Genomic DNA, 25,985 nt, shown 5'->3' with positions numbered 1-25,985 from the left:
ATGTGTTAAGAGTTTCCGCAAACAAAATTCGGAGGCGTTACTTTTCAGCACACTTTCTTACTACACCATGTGGCCAGTTTGATTATGCTGTCGTGACGTCAGGATTTACTGTTGTTACATTAGAAGACTATAAACACTGCACCTCACGTCAATAAAGTCTTCTGGAGGAGAGCTACTAGGACAGACATCGAAACTGAAAACATAATAAAATCAGTCGGGACTGATACAGCGGTTGATGAATCAGCAGATACGGCTGTGGAAAACGGCATCGCCAGGAAAGGTAGTTTTACGGATACAGCGAACGAAACATGGTGAGCAGCCGGCGTGAGATACGCTGTACGCCTTATATCTGTCGTTGTTGTTCTCGGGCACTTCATTCAGTGGCGCGTACAGACGATCAGCATGAGACAGTGCTGAGCTTGTGAGACAACTGGAGTGCACGCTACTCGTACGTCCGCTGTCTGCTAGTCGGGCGTTTACACAGCTTTGCTGACGCAGCGGTAATGTAACTAGTTCGCCTTGCCTAGTCGGCTACTTTCAGAAAAACCCTCGGGTCCGACGATTAGACTGGACACCAGTACGCTGCTGCTATCAGTACTGGTTTTTCTTTTCCATGTGCACTGACAATATACTCAAAGATAAAAGCAGGATCAACAGTTCAACGTCCTCAGCCGACGATCTGACCACAACACTTCCTCTCGCGTGTACCACAGCCGTGTAAAATTTCGCCGACCGGAGTGGCCGAGTGGTTCTAGGCGCTACAGTCTGGAACCGCGCGACCGCTACGGTCGCAGGTTCGAATCCTGCCTCGGTCATGGATGTGTGTGATGTCCTTAGGTTAGGTTTAAGTAGTTCTAAGTTCTAGGGGACTGATGACCTCAGAAGTCCCATAGTGCTCAGAGCCATTTGAAGCCTTTTGTAAAATTTCTGAAATTACATTTTCCGGCTTCATCTGTAATTATTATTTGTTTTCCATTATTGGTCAGTTTTGGCTGGTAGACTATTTTCAAGCGGTAGTTAATGTGCTTGACAACAAGCCACCAATCTTTCCTGTCACCAGCACGTATTCGCTCGCCGTATGCAAGGGTAGATCACATAACTAATGAGGAAGTGTTGAATAGGATTGGGGAGATGAGAAATTAGTGGCAGAACTTGACTAGAAGAAGGGATCGGCTGGTAGGACATATTCTGAGGCATCAAGGGATCACCAATTTAGTACTGGAGGGCAGCGTGGGGGGTAAAAATAGTAGAGGGAGACCAAGAGACGAATGCACTAAGCAGATTCAGAAAGATGTAGGTTGCAGTAGGTACTGGGAGATGAAGAAGCTTGCACAGGATAGAGTAGCATGGAGAGCTGCATCAAACCAGTCTCAGGACTGACCACAACAACAACAACATGCAAGACTCCTGCAACCATCCACATTCAACACCCTAATTCTCATCCATGCAACCGGGAAAAATTGCTCACCACTCCAGGCAGTGAACTCGTCTGGAAGGCCAAAGTCATTTTCCGAGTTGCGGTATTGAGACAGTGGTACTCTTCCGCTCCGTCAAAATGTCTCACGCACATTCGATTCCCAGTGGATGCAGGGCTGTGCGCTGATTTCACTTCCCCACCTGGTCTCCCACACAGCTTCCAGCAGGCCTGTCGGTCACACCTCAACAGTAACGAGGCGAGATCGCATGTCATCAGTTCACGCAGCGATGAAGGTACTCTCGCATTTCTGTTTTGTGTTATTAGAGAGGAAGATTGACCGTAATAAAAAAATTGAGCTCTGGTGTAAAGCGTGTTTAGCAGAATGAGGCAAACGTGCACTATCTGATCAAAAGTGTGTGGACACCCCTGACTCTAGAATCTAGTCACGAGAGGCAGACGCGCCAGAATAAGAGGAGACGGCGAGTACTGTGTTGTCGGTAGTGAAGCAGTAACACAAGAAGGGTCTGTCAGGTTCAAATGGTTCAAATGGCTCTGAGCACTATGGGACTTAACTTCTGAGGTCATCAGTCCCCTAGAACTTAGTACTACTTAAACCTAACTAACCTAAGGACATCACAAACATCCATGCCCGAGGCAGGATTCGAACCTGCGACCATAGCGGTCGCGCGGTTCCAGGCTGTAGCGCCTAGAACCGCTCGGCCACCCCGGCCGGCCGGGTCTCTCAGGAAGACTCAGTGACTTCTAACGTGGACCAATCATTGGATGTCACCTGAGTGACCAAATCAGGGACATGTCAACCCTTCTAAAGCTGCCCCAACTGACTATTAGTGAACTGATTGAGAAGTCAAAACTCGAAGGAACCTCATGGGATGAAGGACTGGGACTGCCGAGCATTTCCGAGCGCGAGTGTAAAAAGTCGCGTAAAATCAGCGAAAGCAATCACTCGTGAGTTCTAAAATTCTACCAGCATTCCTGGTAACACAATAACTGTGCGTCGGGAATTCAAAAGAAAGGGGGACAGTGGTTAAGCAGCTCATCACAGGCTATGCTTGAAATTGTATACAGAGCGACTCCACTGGACTGTAGATGACTGGAAACCAACAATTTGGTGTGACGAATCAGTCATACCTTGTAGCAATCCGATGGAAGGATTTGGGGTTGACGAAAGCCAGGAGAACGTAATCTGACCCAATGAAGTGCAAACAGTAAAGTACGGAGGAGCTAGCGTTAGGGTATGGGATGGCGTGCCGACGGCTTTGCCGCAATGGTAACAACGGTTCCCGTCAGATCACCGAGGTTAAGCGCTGTCGGGCTGGGCTAGCACTTGGATGGGTGACCATCCAGACTGCTGAACGCAGCTGGCAAGCGGGGTGCACTCAGCCCTTGTGAGGCAAACTGAGGAGATGGTTGGTTGATATGTAGCGGCCCCGGTCTCGGAAACTGACATACGGCCGGGAAAGGGGTGTGCTCACTACATGCCCCTCCATATCCGCACCCAGTGATGCATATGGTCTGAGGATGACACGGCGGCCAGTTGGTACCTTTGGGCCTTCATGGCCTGTGCGGGAGGATTTTAGTTTTAGAGCCAAACTGAGGAGCTGCTTGATTGAGAAGTAGCGGCTCCGGTCTCGTAAACAGACGTACGGCCGGGAGAGCGGTGTGCTGACCACATACCCCTTCATATCCGCATCCAGTGCCGCCTGTGGTTGAGGATGACACGGCGACCGGTCGGTACCGTTGTGCCTTCCAAGGCATGTTCGGACGGAGTACTGGATGATGTTCCTGTTTAAGGTGATGTCCTCTTATTGCGCTTAAGAAAACGCAGAATTCGGAAGGCATTGTGTACTGCGTACAGCAGAAAAAAAATTTGTGTTTGCATCTGTACCTGTGAGGCAATGGTTTATGGACAGTGACATTCCTGCAATAGCGTGGCCTGCCCAGAATGTCGAGATCTGAACCAAATGTAACACCTTTGGGAGGAATTAGAATATAGACGTCGATCCAGACAGATGCGTCGAATATCAGTACCGCCTTTGGTTTCTGCTGTTGAGGAAGAATCGAAGGTGAAGGTTGGACGCGCCCCATATTAATGTTCACTAATACATGTCCGGATACATTTGATCAGAGGTTGTACCTCCAGTGTTTCTGAAGACAGCCCCGCATAAAATGTGAGACATACAGAAAACAGACACACGTCACTCGATAGAGGACGTCTCTACGTTTTTAAATCACATTATAGGTGCTCCATATGGCACCGTCCACATTCTAACTCGTCCCAAACTTGTTCCATTGGGTTCAGATCTCGGGATTCTGGGCAGGCCAGGCTGTTTTAGGACTGTCATTGTGACGTGGCAAACATCAATATGTGTGTGCAATTCAGTGACACGAATTGTCAAAGAAGGCGCGACTTGAGCCTGCTTTGCAGATGTGTTCATTGGGTTGCCTATCTGCAGGCGCGGACTGATTCGATCCGACAACCTACAGGTGCAGTCTGTAATTATAACTTTTCAAGCAATTCACATGTTCCCTTTACAAGTGGAATGTTGATAAATAACATTAACATGCAGGAAATTCCCACTCGTTCACCGATAACGTATCTTGGCACAGATGCAGGGGTTACACAAAACGTGGAAACACCGCGAGTAACGTATGACCAACATAAATGCAGATGTTAGCCAAGCGGGTTGGTTGCGCTGTTGCTTCTGACCACGAACAGCATCTGTGCAGTGTCATCAATACGTGGTTTCAGTCGTAGTCACAAAAGTGTTCTGTGAAGAAGTGAGTGCATTACTCGGAGCTAACTGGAGTCGAACGTGGGTGAATTGTAACGAAGTTATGCGAAGTGTTTGCTGTTTCAACGGGCACCATATCGAACCGCATGTCGCGCTCTTGAACATTATCAGAAGCGAAACAACACGAACGGAGCTCCATTATCAGGGAATTGCAGGGCGCGGCCGGCCGCGGTGGTCTCGCGGTTCTAGGCGCTTCAGACCGGAACCGCGGGAGTGCTACGGTCGCAGGTTCGAATCCCGCCTCGGGCATGGATGTGTGTGATGTCCTTAGGTTAGTTAGGTTTAAGTAGTTCTAAGTTCTAGGGGACTGATAACCTAAGATGTTAAGTCCCATAGTGCTCAGAGCCATTTGAACCATTTTTTGAATTGCAGGGCGAGATGGAATTTCAAGACCACACATCACTGATGCACATGGTCGTTACTGGAAAACGTGGTGTCGAAGCCAAGAAAACCTGGCCAATAGCGCAATGGAAAAAAGTAATTTGGTCGGATGAGGCTTGTTTCACATTGTTTACAACTTCTGGTTGAGCTTACGCCCCAAGAGCGAAACAGGGCGGGGTTTCGGTGATTATTTGGGCAACCATCTACAAGGCCGCATTCCTCCCAAGGTTTATGTGACTGTTTTGGCTGGTCAGAACCACCTCATGCTGCAGTGCACCGAGCGAGATGGCGCAGTGGTTAGCACACTCGACTCGCATTCGGGTGGATTATGGTTCTAACCCACATCTGGCCATTTTTAATTAGGTTCTCCGTGATATCCCTAAATCGCTTCAAGCAAATACCGGGATGGTTCCTTTGAAAGGGCACAACCGACTTCCTTCCCTGTCCTTCCCTAACACGATAGGCGATGACCTCGCTGTTTGGTCCACTTCCCCAAATGAACCAAGCTACCACGATAGCGTGCTTGTTCCCCAATGGTGATGCTGTGTTCCAGGACGGCTGGGACCCTGTTCACACAGTTCGTATCGTCCAGCACGAGGATGAACTGTCGCACCTACCCTGGCCACTACCGCCACCAGATCTCAATACTGGGCTCTGAGCACTATGGTACTTAACTTCTGAGGTCATCAGTCCCCTAGAACTTAGAACTACTTAAACTTAACTAACCTAAGGACATCACACACATCCATGCCCGAGGCAGGACTCGAACCTGCGACCGTAGCGGTCGCACGGTTCCAGACTGTAGCGCCTAGAACCTCTCGGCCACCCCGGCCGGCGATCTCAATATCGACCAGTTTCAGTCACAGACCACCTTCGCGGATTAGAATTAAAACATTTTAAGCCAGAGCATCACATCTGTCATTGCTTAAATAATGGCCACAACTTGTGTGTAGAGCATGTCATGAATTCCACTATACAACACAGGACCTTCAGAAACAAACAAACTAATAACAAGTGTAAACAGAGCGGTGCTGAAGAGATGATCAGATCTTCTTTTGAGTACTGCTCTCTTTACGCATGTTAGTAGTATGTTTGCCTTCAAAAGTCCTGTATTGTGTGGTGGAATTCATGACATGCTCTACTCATGAGACGTGGGGCCTTCATAATTTTACTCGGTCGGCTCTTTGGTCCTAGATATAGGCAATAGTATTGTACTAAGACACTAGTTGACGTATGAAAATGTATCCCGCTATTATATGGCCTTTCCTTTCTGGTTTGTACCCGATCATTAATGTTCTAATTAATCAGCTCTAGGTTGTGGTTAGATTTAGCTGTTAACTGGTTCAATTCTTTCATTGTATTTTTTACGGTCACCAGTTATAATCTGAATAAGCTGTTGTACTAAGCTGTCCGTTTCCGTGTTTGAAAAGACACGGTCATTATTGGTGTATTTCAGTTGGATCTTGCGGTTCCGTCGAGTGAGTTCTCTTGTAATAAGTCTTCACAAGTGATGTTTTAAGACGTTCCTTCAGATCGGTCTTAATAACTGACAATCAGTTTAACTCTGAAAATAGTAACAGCCAATTGTCACCAGGGCATTAGTCAAAATAAAATTCAGTATGGACGGGTTAGGATCCAGTCCCACCTTGGTTGCCTATTGAAATCAAGAGTTTTGTTGATTTGAAGTAAGCCTTATCATTGCCATATTGCTTGCTAATGGCTCTGAGCACTATGGGACTTAACATCTGAGGTCATCAATTCCCTAGAACTTAGAACTACTTAAACCTAACTAACCTAAGGGCAACACACACATCCATGACCGAGGCAGGATTCTAACCTGCGACCCTGCGGCCGTAGCGCTTGCGCGGTTCCAGACTGTAGCGCCTAGAACCGCTCGGCCACCGCGGCCGGTGATCTCAATACTATTGAGCTTTGTAGTCTACTTTGGACAGAAGGGTTCATAATCTCTATCCACTTCCAGCATGATTACCACCTGGACTTTCCACTATTTTGCGGCAAGAATGGTATAAGCTTCCCTCGGAAAGCATGCAGGCCCTGTATTTGTCCATTGCGAGACGACTGGAAGCTGTTTTGAATGCCAACGGTTTTCCTGGACCGAGTTAGACATGGTAGGACATTCAGTTTTTGGTGTTTCCGCCTTTCCACCCTATGTACTGTAATGTCTTCACAGCAAATACCCTCTACCACGCACAAATTAATCATTTTCAATCAAACCATCCACATTCATTCAATTTGTAAAAGTTATCTGATCTGATTTTCTTGTAATATATGCGGCGACAGCTCGTCGACGCCAAAGTATTTTCTAGTGCATTTATTCTTTGAAATAACAGAGTTGCATATATGCATTCTCCATGGTTGTTGGAGGGGTAACTAGGACAGCTTCTGGAGTATCGGTGGAGGGATTGATGTGTGTCTGAGAGATACATATTCTGCTTTTCTTCTCGCTAATGCGAGCCATTTAACATTTGTGCTGCTAGTGGTTTGTTTTGAAGAGAAAGAGATTGTAAAAGGAAAATAATTAAGGCGTGGAATCACCGCAGATCTGAACATGTAATGGGGATCGATTTAATACACGATTACCTCCATAAATAAGGTTTGTGACTTTTTTGTTCTGGAGTGAATGAACGCATGAGTTTTTTTCTGAATCATTTGTTGATCACGTTGGCCCTGTAATTAGTGGGGAAGTTTCAGCTGTGTCGAAGAGAGCCTGCAATCACTGAGACTGTGTTAAATAGTCCAAATAGACGTCGTACACATCTGGAATTCGCAATCTTTTATAAAAGGAACAAATTGTCTAAGCGATTGATTCTCGCGACTGACTGCAGTGTGTAACAGTAATAATAAATGTAAAGATTTCTTACAGCAAGCCAGCCGCTGATTATCAAGACGAAGGACTCCACCAAAGATTCTATTTGGCTGATTCTTTTTATCACTATATCACGTAATGATCTCTTATATTAAAAACTATACATAGATAAAAGAGAGAAAGAGAGAGAGAGCGAATGAAAATAGAGATAATACTAATAATCCTCCATTAGTCCACTTTTTCGCCTGTCTTATCACGGATCAGCCAAGAACTGGGAGGGCCTTACTGTACTGTATAGACTTATGTGTGAAGGTGAAGGGATCTTAAAGACAACAGATACACGTCTATACAGACAAGACATTACACTAGCTGCGTTGATCATCTATTCTTAGATTAAAGAGACGGCAACTTATTATCCGACCATTGAAAATGTTAAAGTACGACTCAGTGCTAGTGGCAGCATTAGAGACGGCCGACTTCCTTCCGCAGGCTTTCCCAGTTCGAGCTTGTACTGTGTCTCCAGTGACCTCATCGTCGACAGGAATCACGTGTTAATCTCCTTTCCTCTTCCCTTGGCTCCCCGACCGCGTGTGCTCCCGTGGGCCGCGTGATCGCGACACGTGCGGATCGTCACACCGCTACCGCCGCCGCTGCCGCCGCCGTCCGGCCAGTGTTTGATCGAAGCCGCGCGTTGCCCTCTGGCGACCACGAGCGCCGGAATCGACCGAGGCCGCCGCCGGAAGCCCACAGCAGAAGAGCCCGCGGCGGCCGCCACGCTGAACACTGTGCTTCCACTCGCTGGCTCTTCTTCCTCCCCCGTTCATTCCTCCTTGTGCTGGCCGTTATTCCTCACCTCCGTAGCTGAACTCAAGTCACTGTAAGGTCAACGTGGCCAGTCAGGATCTTGATGACGGAAGAGTGAAAAAAAGTGCACTACTGGCCATTAAAATTGCTACACCGAGAAGAAATGCAGATGATAAACGGGTATTCAACAGACAAAAATACTACACTAGAACTGACATGTGATTACATTTTCACGCAGTTTGGGTGCATAGATCCTGAGAAATCAGTACCCAAAACAACCACCCCTGGCCGTAAAAACGGCCTTGATACACCAGAGCATTGAGTCAAACAGAGCTTGGATGGCGTGTACAGGTACAGCTGCCCATGCAGCGTCAACACGATACCACAGTTCATCAAGAGTAGTGACTGGCGTATTGTGACGAGCCAGTTGCTCGGCCACCATTGACCAGACGTTTTCAATTGGTGAGAGATCTGAAGAATGTGCCGGTCAGGGCAGCAGTCGAACATTTTCTGTATCCAGAAAGGCCCGTACAGGACTTGCAACATGCGGTCGCCCATTATCCTGTTGAAATGTAGAGTTTCGCAGGAGGGTAGAGCCACGGGTCGTAACACATCTTAAATGCAACGTCCACTGTTCAAAGTGCCGTCAATGCGAACAAGAGGTGACCGAGACGTGCAACCAATGGCACCCCATAGCATCACGCCGGGCATACGTAGTACGGCGATGACGAAAACACGCTTCCAATATGCGTTCACCCCGATGTCGCCAAACACGGATGCGATGCGACCATCATGATGCTGTAAACAGAACCTGGATTCATCCGAAAAAATGACGTTCTGCCATTTGTGCACCCAGGTTCGTCGTTGAGTACACCATCGCAGGCGCTCCTGTCTGTGATGCAGCGTCAAGGGTAACCGTAGCCATGGTCTTCGAGCTGATAGCCCACGCTGCTGCAAACGTCGTCGAACTGTTCGTGCAGATGGTTGTTGTCTTGCAAACGTCCCCATCTGTTGACTCAGTGTTCGAGACACGGCTGCACGATCCGTTACAGCCATGCGGATAAGATGCCTGTCATCTCGACTGCTAGCGATACGAGGCCGTTGGGATCGAGCACGGCGTTCCGTATTACCCTCCTGAACCCACCGATTCCATATTCTGCTACCAGTCATTGGATCTCGACCAACGCGAGCAGCAATGTCGCGATAAGATAAACCGTAATCGTGATTGGCTACAATCCGACCTTTATCAAAGTCGGAAACCATTTCTCCTCCTTACATGAGTCATCACAGCAACGTTCCACCAGGCAACGCCGGTGAACTGCTGTTTGTGTATGAGAAATCGGTTGGAAACTTTCCTCATATCAGCGCGTTGTAGGTGTCGCCACCGGCGCCTACCTTATGTGAATGCTCTAAAAAGCTAATCATTTGCATATCACACCATCTTCTTCCTGTCGGTTAAATTTCGCGTCTGTAGCACGTCATCTTCGTGGTGTAGCAATTTTAATGGCCAGTGCTGTACCGTAGTTCCTCAGAAGTAAGTTTTTGTAATCAGGGGAAGACCTTACCTGCACCCCGTTCAGGGAGTGTCATAGTTAATAACGAAATCCTAGGCTGCTGAAAATATACAATGATGTAAGAAAAACGTTACGGTGAACTAGGATCAACAAAGTAGCAATTCCTGAGATTTATTGCATGTGTTATTACGAGCTGCTACTGAGTTCAGTACGAAATATTTTCCTAGTCAGCACAAATATATTTCAAATGTAAACTTTTGTACGGGGTAAGATAGGAGGAAAGGTACGTGCTTTGAGGGATGATAACGATTTTAGTCGAAAAGCGTCATATGAACTCCGAAGAAACTAATAAAAACAAATGGAAACATAACAAATGCAGGCGACAGCAAATGAAACATGGTGGTCTAATGTCTTCTTGACTGTGTACATTTCCTCACCAAAGATGTTCAGCCTGTCTCCTCATCAACTGCAATGCATTTTGCAGCTCTTGTAGACAGCTGCTGTGTTACTGACCTGAGCTTATTCGTACTATTCTTTATTTGAGCACACGCATGTAAAATACAAGCGAGAAGTTGCTCATTTGTGTCCACTCTGCGCTTGTACACTTCGCTCCTAAGCCAACACCACAAAGATAATCTAATGGAGTAAGACCGGGTGAACTTGCTGGCTAAGAAATGACTCCACGGTGACCGAGCCAACGTCCAGGAAACGTTTCAGTGAGACACTGTGTCACTGGCCGTACGGAACGTGCAGGAGATCCGTCGTACTGAAAATAGTGTTGGCAGAGCAATATCCTTCAGGTATTCTAGTACCATATTTAGGCGGTTCTTTAGGAAATTTGTGGTACGTTCCCGTGGGACCAAACTGCTGAAGTAATAGGTTCCTAGGCGTACACACAACTTAATCTACGCTAAGGGCAACACACACAACCATGCCAGAGGGAGGACTCGACGAACCTCCGACTGGAGGAGCCGCGCGAACCGTGGCAGGATGCCTCGGAACGCGCGGCTAAGCGGTTATCTAAAACAACTCGACCAAGGATTTGGTCAGCAGTAATACCGCATCACACGTTCACTGACAAACATCATCGAATTATTGTTTCCACAGTAGCGTACAGATTTTTCATCTGCCCACATGTGATCCAAGATGCTACTCCAGGCAGCTGTAAAATGAATGTGCGTAACGGAAAATAATAAACGCTAAAATGATGATCTGGCCCTGTCTGACTACCGCCTGAAGCTGATCTTAGGATCTGGTAATTCTATAAATTACAATCTAAACATAAATGAATGATGAAGGCAACTAATAATACTAAATGAAAAACGTTGTTTCTTATTATACGTTTATTGCAGATTAAAAAAATACCCTTTATGACAAATGTCTATATTTTCTAAGTCAAATTATTAATCAATTGCCCAACTCTGCCCCCTTTTACGGCCACGCGATCTAACGTAAATAACGCGAAATGACTGATATTATATACGTACCAAACACTAGAAGACACTACTTTCAACGATGATCTACGGTGGTGTGGAACCTCAGTAGAAATAAACTAATATGATCACAGCTGTTTAGCTTTATAGCCCTAATAAGCCGAAGCAGTTTGCGATATCACCGTACGTACTGTGTCTGGTGCGTCGGCGTGCTGGTTCTCGTACACGTCTGCGTCAATGGAAGAACTCCAGCCAGAAAAATAAAAACTCTTTCAAACACTAGGACGGCAGAAGGCGGTCCTCTGACTACTATACTCTAACACTGTCTTCTCCTCTCCGTGTTCTACAGACGAGAAACGCGAACTCCCAGCCACAAGGACGGAGCTCAGATAACGTCTCAAGGCAAGTTTAGGCAGGAGAAGTGCTCTCAATTACTGAACGCTGCGTACTCAACGACGACTTCCAACCCGGAGGTGAAGCCCAGAGTCGTATAGGCTCCCAACAGTACAGTGCCTAACTGTTCTAACTATAAACTCTCCTGAGAGCAAAGACAGCAAGTCCGTCTGTACCAACAAAGCTGATACTGAGCAACCGTCACACACGGGGGCTCACAACGGTAGCCCTCGTCTCTCCACCGCTGGCTTCCGTGCAAGGCTTAGCTCCCCACACTCGTAATTCCGAAAACGAATCCTACTCCCGAAACCACGGAATATTCTCCCTCTCTACAGATTCTTCCGAACACCGACCGACCATAGTTTAGTCTTTTGTCGTCCAGCGCAGAAAGTTTGCGAGGAAAAACCTATACCTGTACAATGTTACGCTTCTGAGTAAAAATCCTTGGAAATAACCCAGCCTGTGTGATTTCCAAGGTGACGCTTCCTCGTTCCTCTCAGTTGCGTTCAAGAGTTTCGTAGTTTCCGAAGTATAATCCTTCCCGTCCGGCTACAACACCGCCAAGTCGCGACTTTATTGTGCTCCAGCTTTCTGGTGTCCAAACGTCCGTCTCGATACTTCCTGTGTTTAAGCAGGACCAACACACCATGGGCTTGAGTTCCGCCTTCCGTCTCATTTCTTCTGTCGTTCCAACCTCTACTAGTACAGGAATCATTCATTACGCCGTTCTGGTGATAAAGACACTATCACCCTTCAAAGCATGTACGTTTGCTCCTAACCCTGCTACATTAAGCCATCACCTCGTCGGACTGAAATTTCACCATTATCCCACGCTTGACTAATGTGGCAGGTGTATGATTAGGCACGGGTATGTATAACTGCTTATGTGTAACGAAATCTAAAGTTAAATTTGGTGCCTATTTTACCGAAAACTAGCTAGCCGAACCTCATTGATTAAAAAAAAAAGTTTCCGTCTGCTCCCATTGTTTCAAATGACTATTAACCTCTATTTCGAACTCAAAATAGCAGCCGGCGGTTACACAATTAAAAGGGATAATACAGTTAAAAACTGATGCAAAGTTAATCTATATCGATTTCAGAAATATTCTTTTTATTGTAAATATAAATACAGAAAAGTTCAACCAGTCACTTTTTTGAAATACTCTGTTCCATTAAGTAGTTTGCGAACCCATTCAGGCTCTTCTTCGGATGGCGTACATTGAAGTTACATGTTTACTTCCACAGCTTGGGCACTGGCTTTTGTCAGTATGGGCGGCTTGGTACTTGATGTCCACCTGGCCGGCCGCGGTGGCCGTGCGGTTCTAGGCAGTGCAGTCCGGAAGCGCGGGACCGCTACGGTCTCAGGTTCGAATCCTGCCACGGGCGGGGATGTGTGCGATGTCCTTAGGTTAGTTAGGTTTAAGTAGTTCTCAGTTCTAGGGAACTGATGACCTAAGATGTTAAGTCCCATAGTGCTCAGAGCCATTTGAACCATTTTTGGCGTCCACTTGGCGTCTAAACAGTGGAAGCTGCCGGGTAGATGAAAGCACAAAGCTGGCCATATTGACACAAGCCAGTACCCAAGCTGTGGAAATAAACGTGTAACTTAGGTGTGCACCATCTGAAGATGAACCTGAATGGGTTCGGGAACTAATTAACGGAATAACGAGTATTTCCCAAAAAAAAATGACAGGTTGCACTTTTCTGTATTTATATTGTGTACATAGTGACTGGTTCTGAAATGTCCGTAAAGGATGTGCTTAATTAATATTCTTCTTTTCCTGAATTTCCTGTACAATTAGCTTGTTGGCAGGTTTTTCGCTCCCAACCCGAAACGTCAGCGAAGGAAAAAGAGGCAGGACGAGATCGCGTGCCGAGACCGCCAGTTTCCCCGAAGTACGTCATGCTTTAATGGCAGAAGAAAAAAGTTGTGCCATGTTAAACGAGCGAAGAAACTGCGGCGCGCGCCATCGATCGCGCGTCGGTTTCCATTCCCTGCCTGTGGGTGCGAATGTCGTCGGCGTAAACTTGCGGTGCCCCGACAAAAGGGGGGCGCCGCTGGTGTTGATTACCTGCAGCTCGGCTACGCGGCCTTGTAAACAGTTTCTGACGTGCTGCAGCCGAGGTACAGTCGCTGTTAGGCAGACAGACAACTGCCGAATAAACTCCTAGCAAGCGAACCGCGCTACAGCACACACACACACACACACACATACACACATACACATATTCTGCAAAGGTCTGTGAGAATTTTACACGAAGTTTGTAATGGTTGTTTAGTAGACAGTCGGACACAAAACATTAGTGAACTATATTTTAAAAAAGCGTAAATTAGTTACAAACTACGGCGTGCACACACTTTATTGTACATGTAAACACCACGACAGATATTCAAATTCACACTGTAACTTGCTAGATATGCCTCGCATCATTGTCTATGATGTGGAGCAGGCGCGTAGCGAAATTCTGCTTGACCCGCTAAAGTATCAGAATATCGATGCTGTCGATGACCTCCTAAATGGCTGTTTTCAGCTCAGCGATGGTTTTGGGGTTATTACTGTACACCTTGTCTTTAATATAGCCCCAAAAAAGGAGTCGCTTGTGTTCAGATCCGGAGAAAATGGCGACCAATAGAGGCCCATGCCATTGGCCTCTGGGTACCGCAGAGCCAGAATGCGGTCCCGAAAGTGCTGCTCCAGGACATCAAACACTCTCCTGTTTCTACGGTGTCGAGCTTCGTCTTGCATGAACGACGTCTTGTCGAAGTCAGGATAACTTTGGGTAACTGGGATAAAATCGTCTTCCAAAACCTTCACGTACCGTTCGGTAGTCATCGAGGCTGGACATTCCACACCACACAATCACCCGTTGAGGATGAAGAAAATTGTCGATAGCGAAATACTGATTTTCAGTCTCCCAAATGCGCCAGCTTTGCTTATTGACGAACCCGTACAAATGAACGTGGCTGAAATGGTTCAAGTGGCTCTGAGCAATATGGGACTCAACATCTGAGGTCATCAGTCCGCTAGAACTACTTAAACATAACTAACCTAAGGACATCACACACATCCATGCCCGAGGAAGGATTCGAACCTGCGACCGTAGCAGTCGCGCGGTTCCGGACTGAATCGCCTACAACCTCTCGGTCACCGCGGCCGACTCAAATGAAAGTGGGCTTCGTCACTAAACCAAACCACACAGCGCATACCAATTCCCATCATGCACCGCCACCAACAGTGCAGTTTGAACGTTAACGCAAACCGTTGAGAAGTTATGACGATTTTATTTCAAATAGTTCAGTAAGTATCGCCTTGTGTTATAGTTAGTGTACAAAAAAAGGCAAACTGTAGATCGTTTCTATTTCGTCACACAAAACTGTAATCATGAGTTGTAGTAAGGTAAAATTGCGGTCGCTAGTCATATTCTGACACACGTTTTAATGAATAAGGAAACTGCAGTAAATTTTCGATTACTGATTAACTGTTTGCATTAAATAGTTTGTGACAGAACTATTAAACGAACTTTTACTTGTAACATTTACTATGAGACACTAATTAACCAGCAGATTACTCTGTGATGTTAACGGTTACAAAACTATTCACTACGGTTCCAAACAAAACCGTTGGCCAATCTAGATCTTAACTGTGTTGGAATTTCTTGTTCTCACAACAAATCTGCCACCGTTTCAATAGCTCTTTTACCCATATATATTGTACTTCATATTTCCCCCAAAAATTTCCATTTTCTGTCACCACACGTCCCAAGCACCTGAAATATTTCACTTGTTCAATAAACTTTCCTTCCGATTTTATTTTGACGGAACCTTCGTGTTTTCTGAGTCTCATCACTACGGGCTTTCTTACAGTTAATCTCACTTTTGTGCACTTTTGATGTCTCTTACTTTTTTCTCAGTTTTACCATCCTCTCCGGGAAAAATTGCAGTTCTTCCTTTTGATCAGCCAACGCTGCTTGGACGTCTAAATTCTTAATTTTCTCTCTCCTTTCTTCTCCTACTATTACGAGTATCACTTTTTTGCTGTTTTGTCTGTTATTTTCTTAGCATTAACACCGAAAAGCATTGGTGACAATACCTTTGTCCGCCTGCAGTACTAGCGCCTTCCGTTGCGTAGTGTTTCTTCGCACACTTCTCTCTGCACGTTGCTTGTCCTAGCTTTAAGTTCACGCATTGTGCTAGTCAAGGAGATCTCGCGTCTTTTCACATGGCGTCCCCGTAAGCTTCCGGTTCGATAGGAAGCGCGGTAATTTCAAATTGGCGGATCGTGGTACGCTCTTTATTTTTCCATCAGAATTGTTTGATACATTTGCGTACAAGATGTTTAGAAGCTGTGTAGTTCGTGTTTGCTTCAGAAGGAGTTCCGAAATTGAGTGAAATAGAAGAGTACTCAAAATCTATTGCTGCCTATTGAATGTGTGGGAACAGAACCTCAGAATTCATAACGAAGAATTTTGTAGAATACTGATTTGATTTTTATTAGAGCAAACAGGCCGGTTTTGTTGTCTACGAAAATGAAACTGCTGCTATAGCATGGGAAATTAGTCGACTACAAGTAAATTTAAATTAAAATCAAAATTTGTTAGTTTCCGCCCATAAATAGACAGGGAGATCAATTACTGATCGATTGTGCGATTGACGAAGAATCACTGGTAAAAGTTAACATCTTCAAACACTCAAGAGCAACCGCCTGGAGCCTCCTAAAGTAAAACGGAGCAATGAAACTAATTACAGGAAAAACAGATGCCAGGCTGAGATTCATTGTGAGTACCTTAAGCAAATGTAATTCACCCGCGAACGTGGTGGCTTAAAAAAGAAGTTTTTCGACCGGTTCTTGTGTGCTGCTCATCAATCTGTAGCCTTACGGTTGTAGTAATCTAAGATGTAGAGAAATGATGGCGAAGGGCCGCGCGTTTCATCAGCAGATCGTTTTGTAAGCGCGAAGGAGTTACGAAGAGGAGCAATAAGCCACAGTAACAGTCGCTGTAAAAGAGATTTACTGTTTAAATTTCGAACACCCACTTACCAAGAATATTTGGACGACATATTACTTCGACCCATACACGTCTCGCGAAACGAGCACTACGAAATAACGAGGAACCAACAAAGATGTCGAAAACAATTATGTAGAACCAAGTTCGTTCTGTTCGTCCACGAGACCTATACAGCAACAGATATAGACATCCAGGCACATTCCACGTTCCTTGACTTCTAAAAGGCGTTTGATACGGTTGCCTAATGAACAAAACACGGCCGTCCTCTGTGACCGAGCGGTTCTAGGCGTTCAGTCTGGTAACGCGCGATCGCTACAGTCGCAGGTTCGAATCCTACCTTGAGCATGGATGTGTGTGATGTCCTTAGGTTAGTTAGGTTTAAGTAGTTTTAAGTTCTAGGGGACTGATGACCACAGAAGTTAAGTCCCATAGTGCTCATAGCCATTTGAACCATTTGAACAAAAGACGAGCGCATGGAATGTCCGGCCAACTGCGTGATTGGACTGAACAGCTGCTAGAAAATAGTACAGAGCATGTCATTATGAACGGGGAGAAGTCTTCATATATATATATATATATATATATATATATATATATATATATATATATATATATATATATATATATACTCCTGGAAATGGAAAAAAGAACACATTGACACCGGTGTGTCAGACCCACCATACTTGCTCCGGACACTGAGAGAGGGCTGTGCAAGCAATGATCACACGCACGGCACAGCGGACACACCAGGAACCGCGGTGTTGGCCGTCGAATGGCGCTAGCTGCGCAGCATTTGTGCACCGCCGCCGTCAGTGTCAGCCAGTTTGCCGTGGCATACGGAGCTCCATCGCAGTCTTTAACACTGGTAGCATGCCGCGACAGCGTGGACGTGAACCGTATGTGCAGTTGACGGACTTTGAGCGAGGGCGTATAGTGGGCATGCGGGAGGCCGGGTGGACGTACCGCCGAATTGCTCAACACGTGGGGCGTGAGGTCTCCACAGTACATCGATGTTGTCGCCAGTGGTCGGCGGAAGGTGCATGTGCCCGTCGACCTGGGACCGGACCGCAGCGACGCACGGATGCACGCTAAGACCGTAGGATCCTACGCAGTGCCGTAGGGGACCGCACCGCCACTTCCCAACAAATTAGGGACACTGTTGCTCCTGGGGTATCGGCGAGGACCATTCGCAACTGTCTCCATGAAGCTGGGCTACGGTCCCTCACACCGTTAGGCCGTCTTCTGCTCACGCCCCAACATCTTGCAGCCCACCTCCAGTGGTGTCGTGACAGGCGTGAATGGAGGGACGAATGGAGACGTGTCGTCTTCAGCGATGAGAGTCGCTTCTGCCTTGGTGCCAATGATGGTCGTATGCGTGTTTGGCGCCGTGCAGGTGAGCGCCACAATCAGGACTGCATATGACCGAGGCACACAGGGCCAACACCCGGCATCATGGTGTGGGGAGCGATCTCCTACACTGGCCGTACACCTCTGGTGATCGTCGAGGGGACACTGAATAGTGCACGGTACATCCAAACCGTCATCGAACCCATCGTTCTACCATTCCTAGACCGGCAAGGGAACTTGCTGTTCCAACAGGACAATGCACGTCCGCGTGTATCCCGTGCCACCCAACGTGCTCTAGAAGGTGTAAGTCAACTACCCTGGCCAGCAAGATCTCCGGATCTGTTCCCCATTGAGCATGTTTGGGACTGGATGAAGCGTCGTCTCACGCGGTCTGCACGTCCAGCACGAACGCTGGTCCAACTGAGGCGCCAGGTGGAAATGGCATGGCAATCCGTTCCACAGGACTACATCCAGCATCTCTACGATCGTCTCCATGGGAGAATAGCAGCCTGCATTGCTGCGAAAGGTGGATATTCACTGTACTAGTGTCGACATTGTGCATGCTCTGTTGCCTGTGTTTATGTGCCTGTGGTTCTGTCAGTGTGATCATGTGATGTATCTGACCCCAGGAATGTGTCAATAAAGTTTCCCCTTCCTGGGACAATGAATTCACGGTGTTCTTATTTCAATTTCCAGGAGTGTATATTAGGTAACGCCGACAGATTCATGAGGCTTTTTGCTGATGATGCTAGAGAAATCGCGATGCTAGAAAATTGCAGTGAAATGTAGGAAGACGTGCAGAGTATCGACGCTTGGTGCAGGAATAGGAATTGACCCTCGACATAAACAAATGTAACGTGTTGCGAATACACAAACAGAAAGACCGTTTGTTACATGGGTACACAATTTCAGATCAATCGCTGGAAGCAGTTTCTTCTACAAAACATCTATGAATATGCGTACGGAGAGATTGAAAGTGGAACGGCCACATAAAATTAATTATGAGTATGGCAGATGCAAGACTGTGATTCATTGGGTGAATTCGTAGGAAATATAGTCAACAAACGAAGTAGCTTATAAAATAAAAATTGTTCAACTTTGACGACAACTTGATTCCGTGGCTTCGTGGGTTCTGCACCACACTCGAACCCTAGCATCAGCTCTTACCAAATGAAATCGGCCATAATCACGTCGGACACCTTTCCAAATGGATCACATGAGTACAAACGACAGCTCCACCAATACACTGCCCTTTTATTCCTTGTGTACGCAATACTACCGCCATCTGTATAACTGTATATCTGTGTATCTTACGACTATTGTCAACTCATTGTATATTTATTTGGCAACCAAAAGCGGACAGATGCAGCTGCAAAGTTTTCCTTCCATAACGATGTTCATCTGTGCACAGTCCTCCACGTTTTCTAATGTTTATCTCGTCTCTATTAATAAAGTGTTCTTAGCTATTGTGCCGTTGTCAAATGGAAACCCAACGTTTCGTTCCCATCTGCGGAGGCCAAAAAATGATTCAAATGGCTCTGAGCACTATGGGAGTTAACATCGGAGGTCATGAGCCCCCTATAACTTAGAACTATTTAAACCTAACTAATCTAAGGGTATCACACACATCCATGCGCGCGGCATGATTCAAACCTGCGACCGTAGCAGTCGCGAGGATCCGGACTGAAGCTCCTAGAACCGCTCGGCCACCGCGGCCAGCGCTTATAAAACACACGATCGATAAATAATTGAATATTGCTCTTCATTATGGGATCCGTACCAGATAGGACTGGTAGAAGACAGAAGAACAGCAAGTTTCGTCAGAGATTCATTTAGTAAGCACGAACGCGTCGGAGAGAAGATCAACCAATAGCAGTGGCAGGCGTTGCAAGAGAAGCGGTCTGCTTCCCGTTACGGTGTGGTCGAGTGTTCAAGTTCCGAGAGCGACGTTTCTCGAAAAGTCTAAAAACAGTTTCGTGCTACGTGTATTTCGTGAGAAGACTGTGAAAATAAAATTACAGATATTAGAGCCCAGACGGAGGCTTACCATGCGCGACTGGGACAGGAAAAGGGGGATGGAAGACAAAGTACCCTCCGCCATTCACCATAAAGTGACTTTGCTGAGTGTAGAGGCAGGTGCAGAAGAATTAAGATTTATTTCGTTTTGAAACTTCGGCAGCGTAGTCGAAACTACAGGCACGCCAACTGCGAGAAAGTCATGATGACCTTTTCTTTGACTAGAAGCGCCGTCTGCTCATTGGCTTTCTGGAACACGCCCCCACAGTTAACGCACCGCGGTAAGTGGACACTTTGCAAAAACTGAATTGCGCTATCAAGTCCAAACGCCCAGGAATGTTGACGGACGGCATCGCTCTGCTGTAGGACAACGCCCGCGCACATGTCGCCGAGGTTGTTGCTACTACACTGCAGAAGTTTCATTGGCAGTCCTTACACATACTCCATACTGTCTCGATCTCTTCCGATGCGATTTCCATATTTTTGGAACCCTGAAGGAAGACACGCTTGGCCTTATTTGCTTTGGACGAAGAGGTGGATGCCGGGAGCAGTCATGGGTCCGCAGGCATCGTAACTCATTTGGGTGTAAGAAATTTGTGCAGTTATGTTTTATCTTAATGTGAGGTGCGTAATGTGTTATTTATACATGGCGATGTATGTAGACAATGTAGTGCTTTTCCATGTCGGTTTTACAGGTGCTTGACAGTGGCACCCAGTCGAAATTAGCGAATAGCGCGATTAAATAAGAATCGCATTACAGCCTACTACCGACCATGTTTACGTTTATTATTAAAATTTCAGGTATTCGTTGCTGACGGCGAAAAAATAGTAACAAAATCTTTTTCTGGGTTTTCTCAAGAACCGCCCATGACCTAAATGGTTCCGCCATAAGCATTTAAGGTGCACAATGCACTCCGTCTTGAGGCCACAAGCGGCCCATTGGGACCATCCGACCGCCGTGTCATCCTCAGATGAGGATGCGGATAGGAGGGGCGTGTGGTCAGCACACCGCTCTCCCGGTCGCTATGATGGTTTTCTTTGACCGGAGCCGCTACTATTCGGTCGAGTAGCTCCTCAATTGGCATCACGAGGCTGAGAGCACGCCAAAAAATGGCAACAGCACATGGCGGCCCGCATGGTCACCCATCCAAATGCCGGCCACGCCCGACAGTGCTTAACTTCGGTGATCTGACGGGAACCGGTGTATCCACTGCGGCAAGGCCGTTGCGAAGGTGCACAATAGACCACATTTAATGCAACAAGAACCTACCGATGTGCTCCGTTTGTCTAAGCTGGACGAAGTGTGTAATATTCAAAAATTGATCCTGTGTTATTGGATGGTCACAGTAAGACGATCCTGGTATTGGTTACACAAATGGTCCCTAGCCTAAGGGCACTTTCTATCATCAGCAGAACCAGAGGCATGAGTCCCGGAAACATCTTTTTAATGCACAGCGTTTTGGAACATGTTCTTACAGCATGCTGCTGTACGCGTACTGATATATAGACGTAGTTGTGGTAGTGTCCACAGAGACGATTGTGAGCGAATCACTTAAGGCAGCTGTCCCTGGGGAAATGTTCTCCACGCGGATATGACCACCGTTACCAGTACGGAGAAAGCTGGGAAAGCTCGTTAAAACAAAGTGAAGTGGACTTCACCACTTGAGGCGTTCCTGTTTGTAATCCTGATGCTTTTACCTATGATGTTCGCCAAGGAATTTCCCAAGAGAACTCAAGTTAAGCTATGTTCCTCTGTAGCCGTTCAACTTAGATTCCTTTCCGCATCTTTCACCACAGTCGCGAGTGCTATTCGGAGACAAGATTTTGGATTCCTACTTATTAACGGACCTGGCAAATAATTTTCCTGACACAACAGAGAACAATCCACATCTAATTCGATTGAAGTCATAGTTCCAAAATGATCAATCCGTACACTTTGTGCAAAGTGTACGACAGTACGTAGAATCTCTACCAGGTTCAATTTGTCTGCGCAAAATCCCCTAGACGCTTCCTGCAGAGAAGCTTGACGAGACACGTCTTTTCTACTCTACCTATGGCTGGCCGTGAGGTTCCTTGCTATAGCCGCAGCCATGTTGCGAAGAATTCAGAGAAGTATTGTTCTTTCAGTCGCTGAATGGATCTGCAGGACTGTCGTTTTGAGCATCTGCTCTGACGACAAAATGTCTGTCGCTTTTTGTATATTTATGAAATTTCAGAGAGGCCTGACATTGTCAGGGAGGAGGCAGCGGTGTAATCGTAATTTATTAAATAATTTTTTTTTAATCTAAATAAATTTTTAATGCCTAGACACCAATTTTCATTATACTATTGAACCTCGTGACTACTTTTGGTTTGTTTCTACAGCCATCTTCAGATTGTTCAGATCGTAAGAAAAAGAATTTACTATGCTTTGAAACCATCATTATTAGCTACAGTCATGTTATGTAATGGTTTCATATAAGGGGTCAACAATACAGTGACAGTACGTAGTTAAAAGGTTCGTCTTGAGCGAACCAGGTTGTAAACTATAATCTCGCAAGATGGTAACAAAGAAGGAAAATGGCCAGTTCTATTAGCAAAAATGACTAGAAATACCCATTATTTGAAATGCTGGAGCACATATTATTGTGGAAAAAGTATATGCAACGTTAACGAGAATTGTTAGCTGTCTCACAGCCTGTCTTCAAAAGGAATGATTCACCATAGCGTATAATCATCCTTATAAAATGTGCACAAATTGAAGATAAAAAGTAAAATGCCATAAGCTCAATCTGCCTGGCAATTCTTGTTACCACTGCAGTTTTTTTACATTGAAACATTTTTATTCCGTAAATTATGATATTTTAGTAGGTCGGAAAAGTAGTGCATGTGGCCATTCGTACAAAAAGTGGTACTAGTAGATTTTGAATTGTTTAAATGTTACATCATAATAAATATTCTTGTTGTGGTCTACAGTCCTGAGACTGGTTGGATGCAGCTCTCCATGTATATAATTAATACATTACTGGCCATTAAAATTGCTACACCACGAAGATGACGCGCTACAGACGCGAAATTTAACCGACAGGAAGAAGATGCTGTGATATGCAAACGATTGGCTTTTCAGAGCATTCACACAAGTTTGGCGCCGGTGGCGACACCTACAACGTGCTGACATGAGAAAAGTTTCCAACCGATTTCTAATACACAAACAGCAGCTGACCGGCGTTGCCTGGTGAAACGTTGTAGTGATGCCTCGTATAAGGAGGAGAAATGCGTACCATCACGTTTCCGACTTTGATAAAGGTCGGATTGTAGCCTATCGCGATTGCGGTTTATCGTATCGCAACATTGCTGCTCCCGTTGATAGAGATCCAATGACTGTTACCAGAATATCGAATCGGTGGCTTCAGTATAGTAATATGGAACGCCGTGCTGGATCCCAACGGCCTCGTATCACTAGCAGTCGAGATGACAGGCATCTTATCCGGATGGATGTAACGGATGGTGCAACCACGTCTCGATCCCTGAGTCAACAGATGGGGACGTTTGCAATACCGGAACCATCTGCACGAACAGTTCGACGACGTTTGCAGCAGCATGGACTATCAGCTAGGAGATCATGGCAGCGGTTACCCTTGACGCTGCATCACAGGCAGGAGCGCCTGCGATGGTGTACTCAACGACGAACCTGGGTGCAGGAATGGCAAAACGTCATGTTTTCGTATGAATCCAGGTTCTGTTTACAGCATAATGATGGTCGCATCCGTGTTTGGCGACATCGCGGTGAATGCACATTGGAAGCGTCTATTCGTCATCACCATACTGGCGTATCACACGGCGTGATGGTATGGCGTGCCATTGGTTACACGTCTCGTCACCTCTTGTTCGCATTGACGGCACTTTGAACAGTGGACGTTACATTTTAGATGTGTTACGACCCGTGGATCTACCCTTCATTCGATCCCTGCGAAACCCTACATTTCAGCAGCATAATACACGAGCACATGTTGTATGTCCTATACAGGCCTTTCTGGATACAGATAATGTTCGACCGCTGCCCTGGCCAGTACAATCTCCAGATCTCTCACCAACTGAAAACGTCTGGTCAATGGGGGCCGAGCAACTGGCTCGTCACAATACGCCTGTCACCGCTCTTGATGAAGTGTTTTATCGTGTTGAAGCTGCGTAGGCAGCTGTACCTGTACACGCCATCCAAGTTCTGTTTGACTCAATGCCTAGGCGTATCAAGGTATCTATGCACCCAAATTGCGTGAAAATGTAATCATATGTCAGTTCTAGTATAACATATTAGTCCATTGAAAACCCGATTACCATCTGCATTTTATCTTGGTGCAGCAATTTTAATGGCCAGTAATGTATATCTATATAGATATGTTTCGCGATAGGTTTTTTTTAATTTGAATTTTATTCTTAATCTATATCTGCATGTACATCTCTACTCCATGGCTAATCTTACAGTGTTTGACTAAGGGTTCTTCATGTACCACTGCAAATCCCCCCCTGTTCTAGACACGAATTGTGCGTGGAAAACACGCAAGTTAGTAAGCTCCCACGTGTGAGCTCATATTTTATTCTTAATTCATTATCTTAACGCCAGACATACGGAGGAGGCAGTATAATGGTTGATTCTTAGGGACAAACTCTCTCCGAACTTTGGCAGTGACGGACATCGCCTCTCTTGTAGCGACTGCCATTGAAGCTGGCTTTCGCCCCAGCATGTAGCGAAACACTTTGCTCTTCTTTCTACGTGGTGGAACGATTTGGTGTTAATAATGCACACAGGATAACTCCGTGATGATGTTACAAACCTTCAGGGATGATGGAAAAGGATAAATTTGTCAGTTTTGGGTAAAGGATCTTGCCTGATATTTGGGACGCTGTTAAACTTTTACCGTGGTACACTGAGTTGTTTTAATGATGTGGTTCGAAACGAGCGAAAGTTGCCTTTTTAGGTGTCCATTGCTTTTACGTATGAGGACAGCCGTGTGTTTTCTGACCGTGATTCAGATTTATTCTGTGTTTATGTTTTATACGCTTATACGTTTCTGAATCAAAGCAGGAAAAAAATATTGACATATGTGCTCTATTGGTACTTCGTAGAATATTACCTTAAGGTTACTTTAACTAATACATTAGAGGACCATAATTTTGTGTGTTCATTGTTGTACAGTTGTTTAGTTTCCAAATATTGGCGTTGTGTTATTGCTCTTTGGTAAAGAGGTCCTGAGGATGGCAGCGCCGCCGAAACTAGTGGTGTGTTGGAATAAATCGATCCGCATGCATAATCTCCGATGTATAGTGGATGTGGTTGCTTCCAGTAATTGTCCAGCAATCGTGCAATTAAACTATAAAACATCTTGTGGACTATTAATTTGTAGTAAGCTACATTTCCCTATGTTGAAGGCCATCTCCGATTCCCTGCACCAAGCGTCCATCCTCTTCATGTATTCCTGCATTTCGATACAATTTTCTAGCGCTGAGATATTTTTGTGTACAACAGCGTAATCCGCGAACAGACTCATGGGGCCTGCTACGTTGTCCACTTGGTCATTTATACAGTGCGATCGAAGACTAGCGCACAAATGTTTCTGTACGTAGGAGTTGCATTAATTTCGTTCTATCAGCCAGCGCAAAACGTAAAGGTAGTTCCGTGATGTCCACTTTCGTAGCTGAGTGGCTAGTGCGATGGAATGCCATGCGTGGGGCATGGTTCGATTCCCGGCCGGGACAGAGATTTCTCTCCACTCGAGGACTGTGTGCGTTGCCTTCATCATCATTTAACCCTCATAGACAAGCAAGCGCCAACTAAAAAGACTTCCAGCAGGCGACCGGACTTCTTGCAGGTGGAGGGGCGTGATTCGATTCCCGACCGGGACAGACATTTTTCTCCGCTCGAGGATTGTGTGTTGCGTTATCTTCATCATAACTTAACTCTCACCGACAAGCAAGTATCCGAAATGGCGTCAACTAGCAGGTGGCCGAGCTTCCCGCAGGTGGCGCTCCCGACCGAGCCTCAGGTAATATCATTAT

The 25,985-nt window shown here is 46.0% G+C and overlaps 1 protein-coding gene and 1 pseudogene across 5 annotated transcripts in view; one reads left to right on the top strand and one right to left on the bottom strand.

The window, feature by feature from the left end:
* Positions 1–25,985, top strand: part of LOC126284467 (myelin regulatory factor) — a 1,300,448-nt gene that overhangs the window by 949,081 nt on the left and 325,382 nt on the right. The window lies entirely within an intron of this gene.
* On the bottom strand, positions 21,064–21,181 carry LOC126285687 (5S ribosomal RNA; annotated as a pseudogene).

This window comes from Schistocerca gregaria, chromosome 8 (genome assembly GCF_023897955.1).
Source record: "Schistocerca gregaria isolate iqSchGreg1 chromosome 8, iqSchGreg1.2, whole genome shotgun sequence".
Lineage (NCBI taxonomy): Eukaryota > Metazoa > Arthropoda > Insecta > Orthoptera > Acrididae > Schistocerca > Schistocerca gregaria.
Note: the sequence above shows the minus strand (reverse complement) of the source record. Positions and strands in the feature narration are given on the sequence as shown.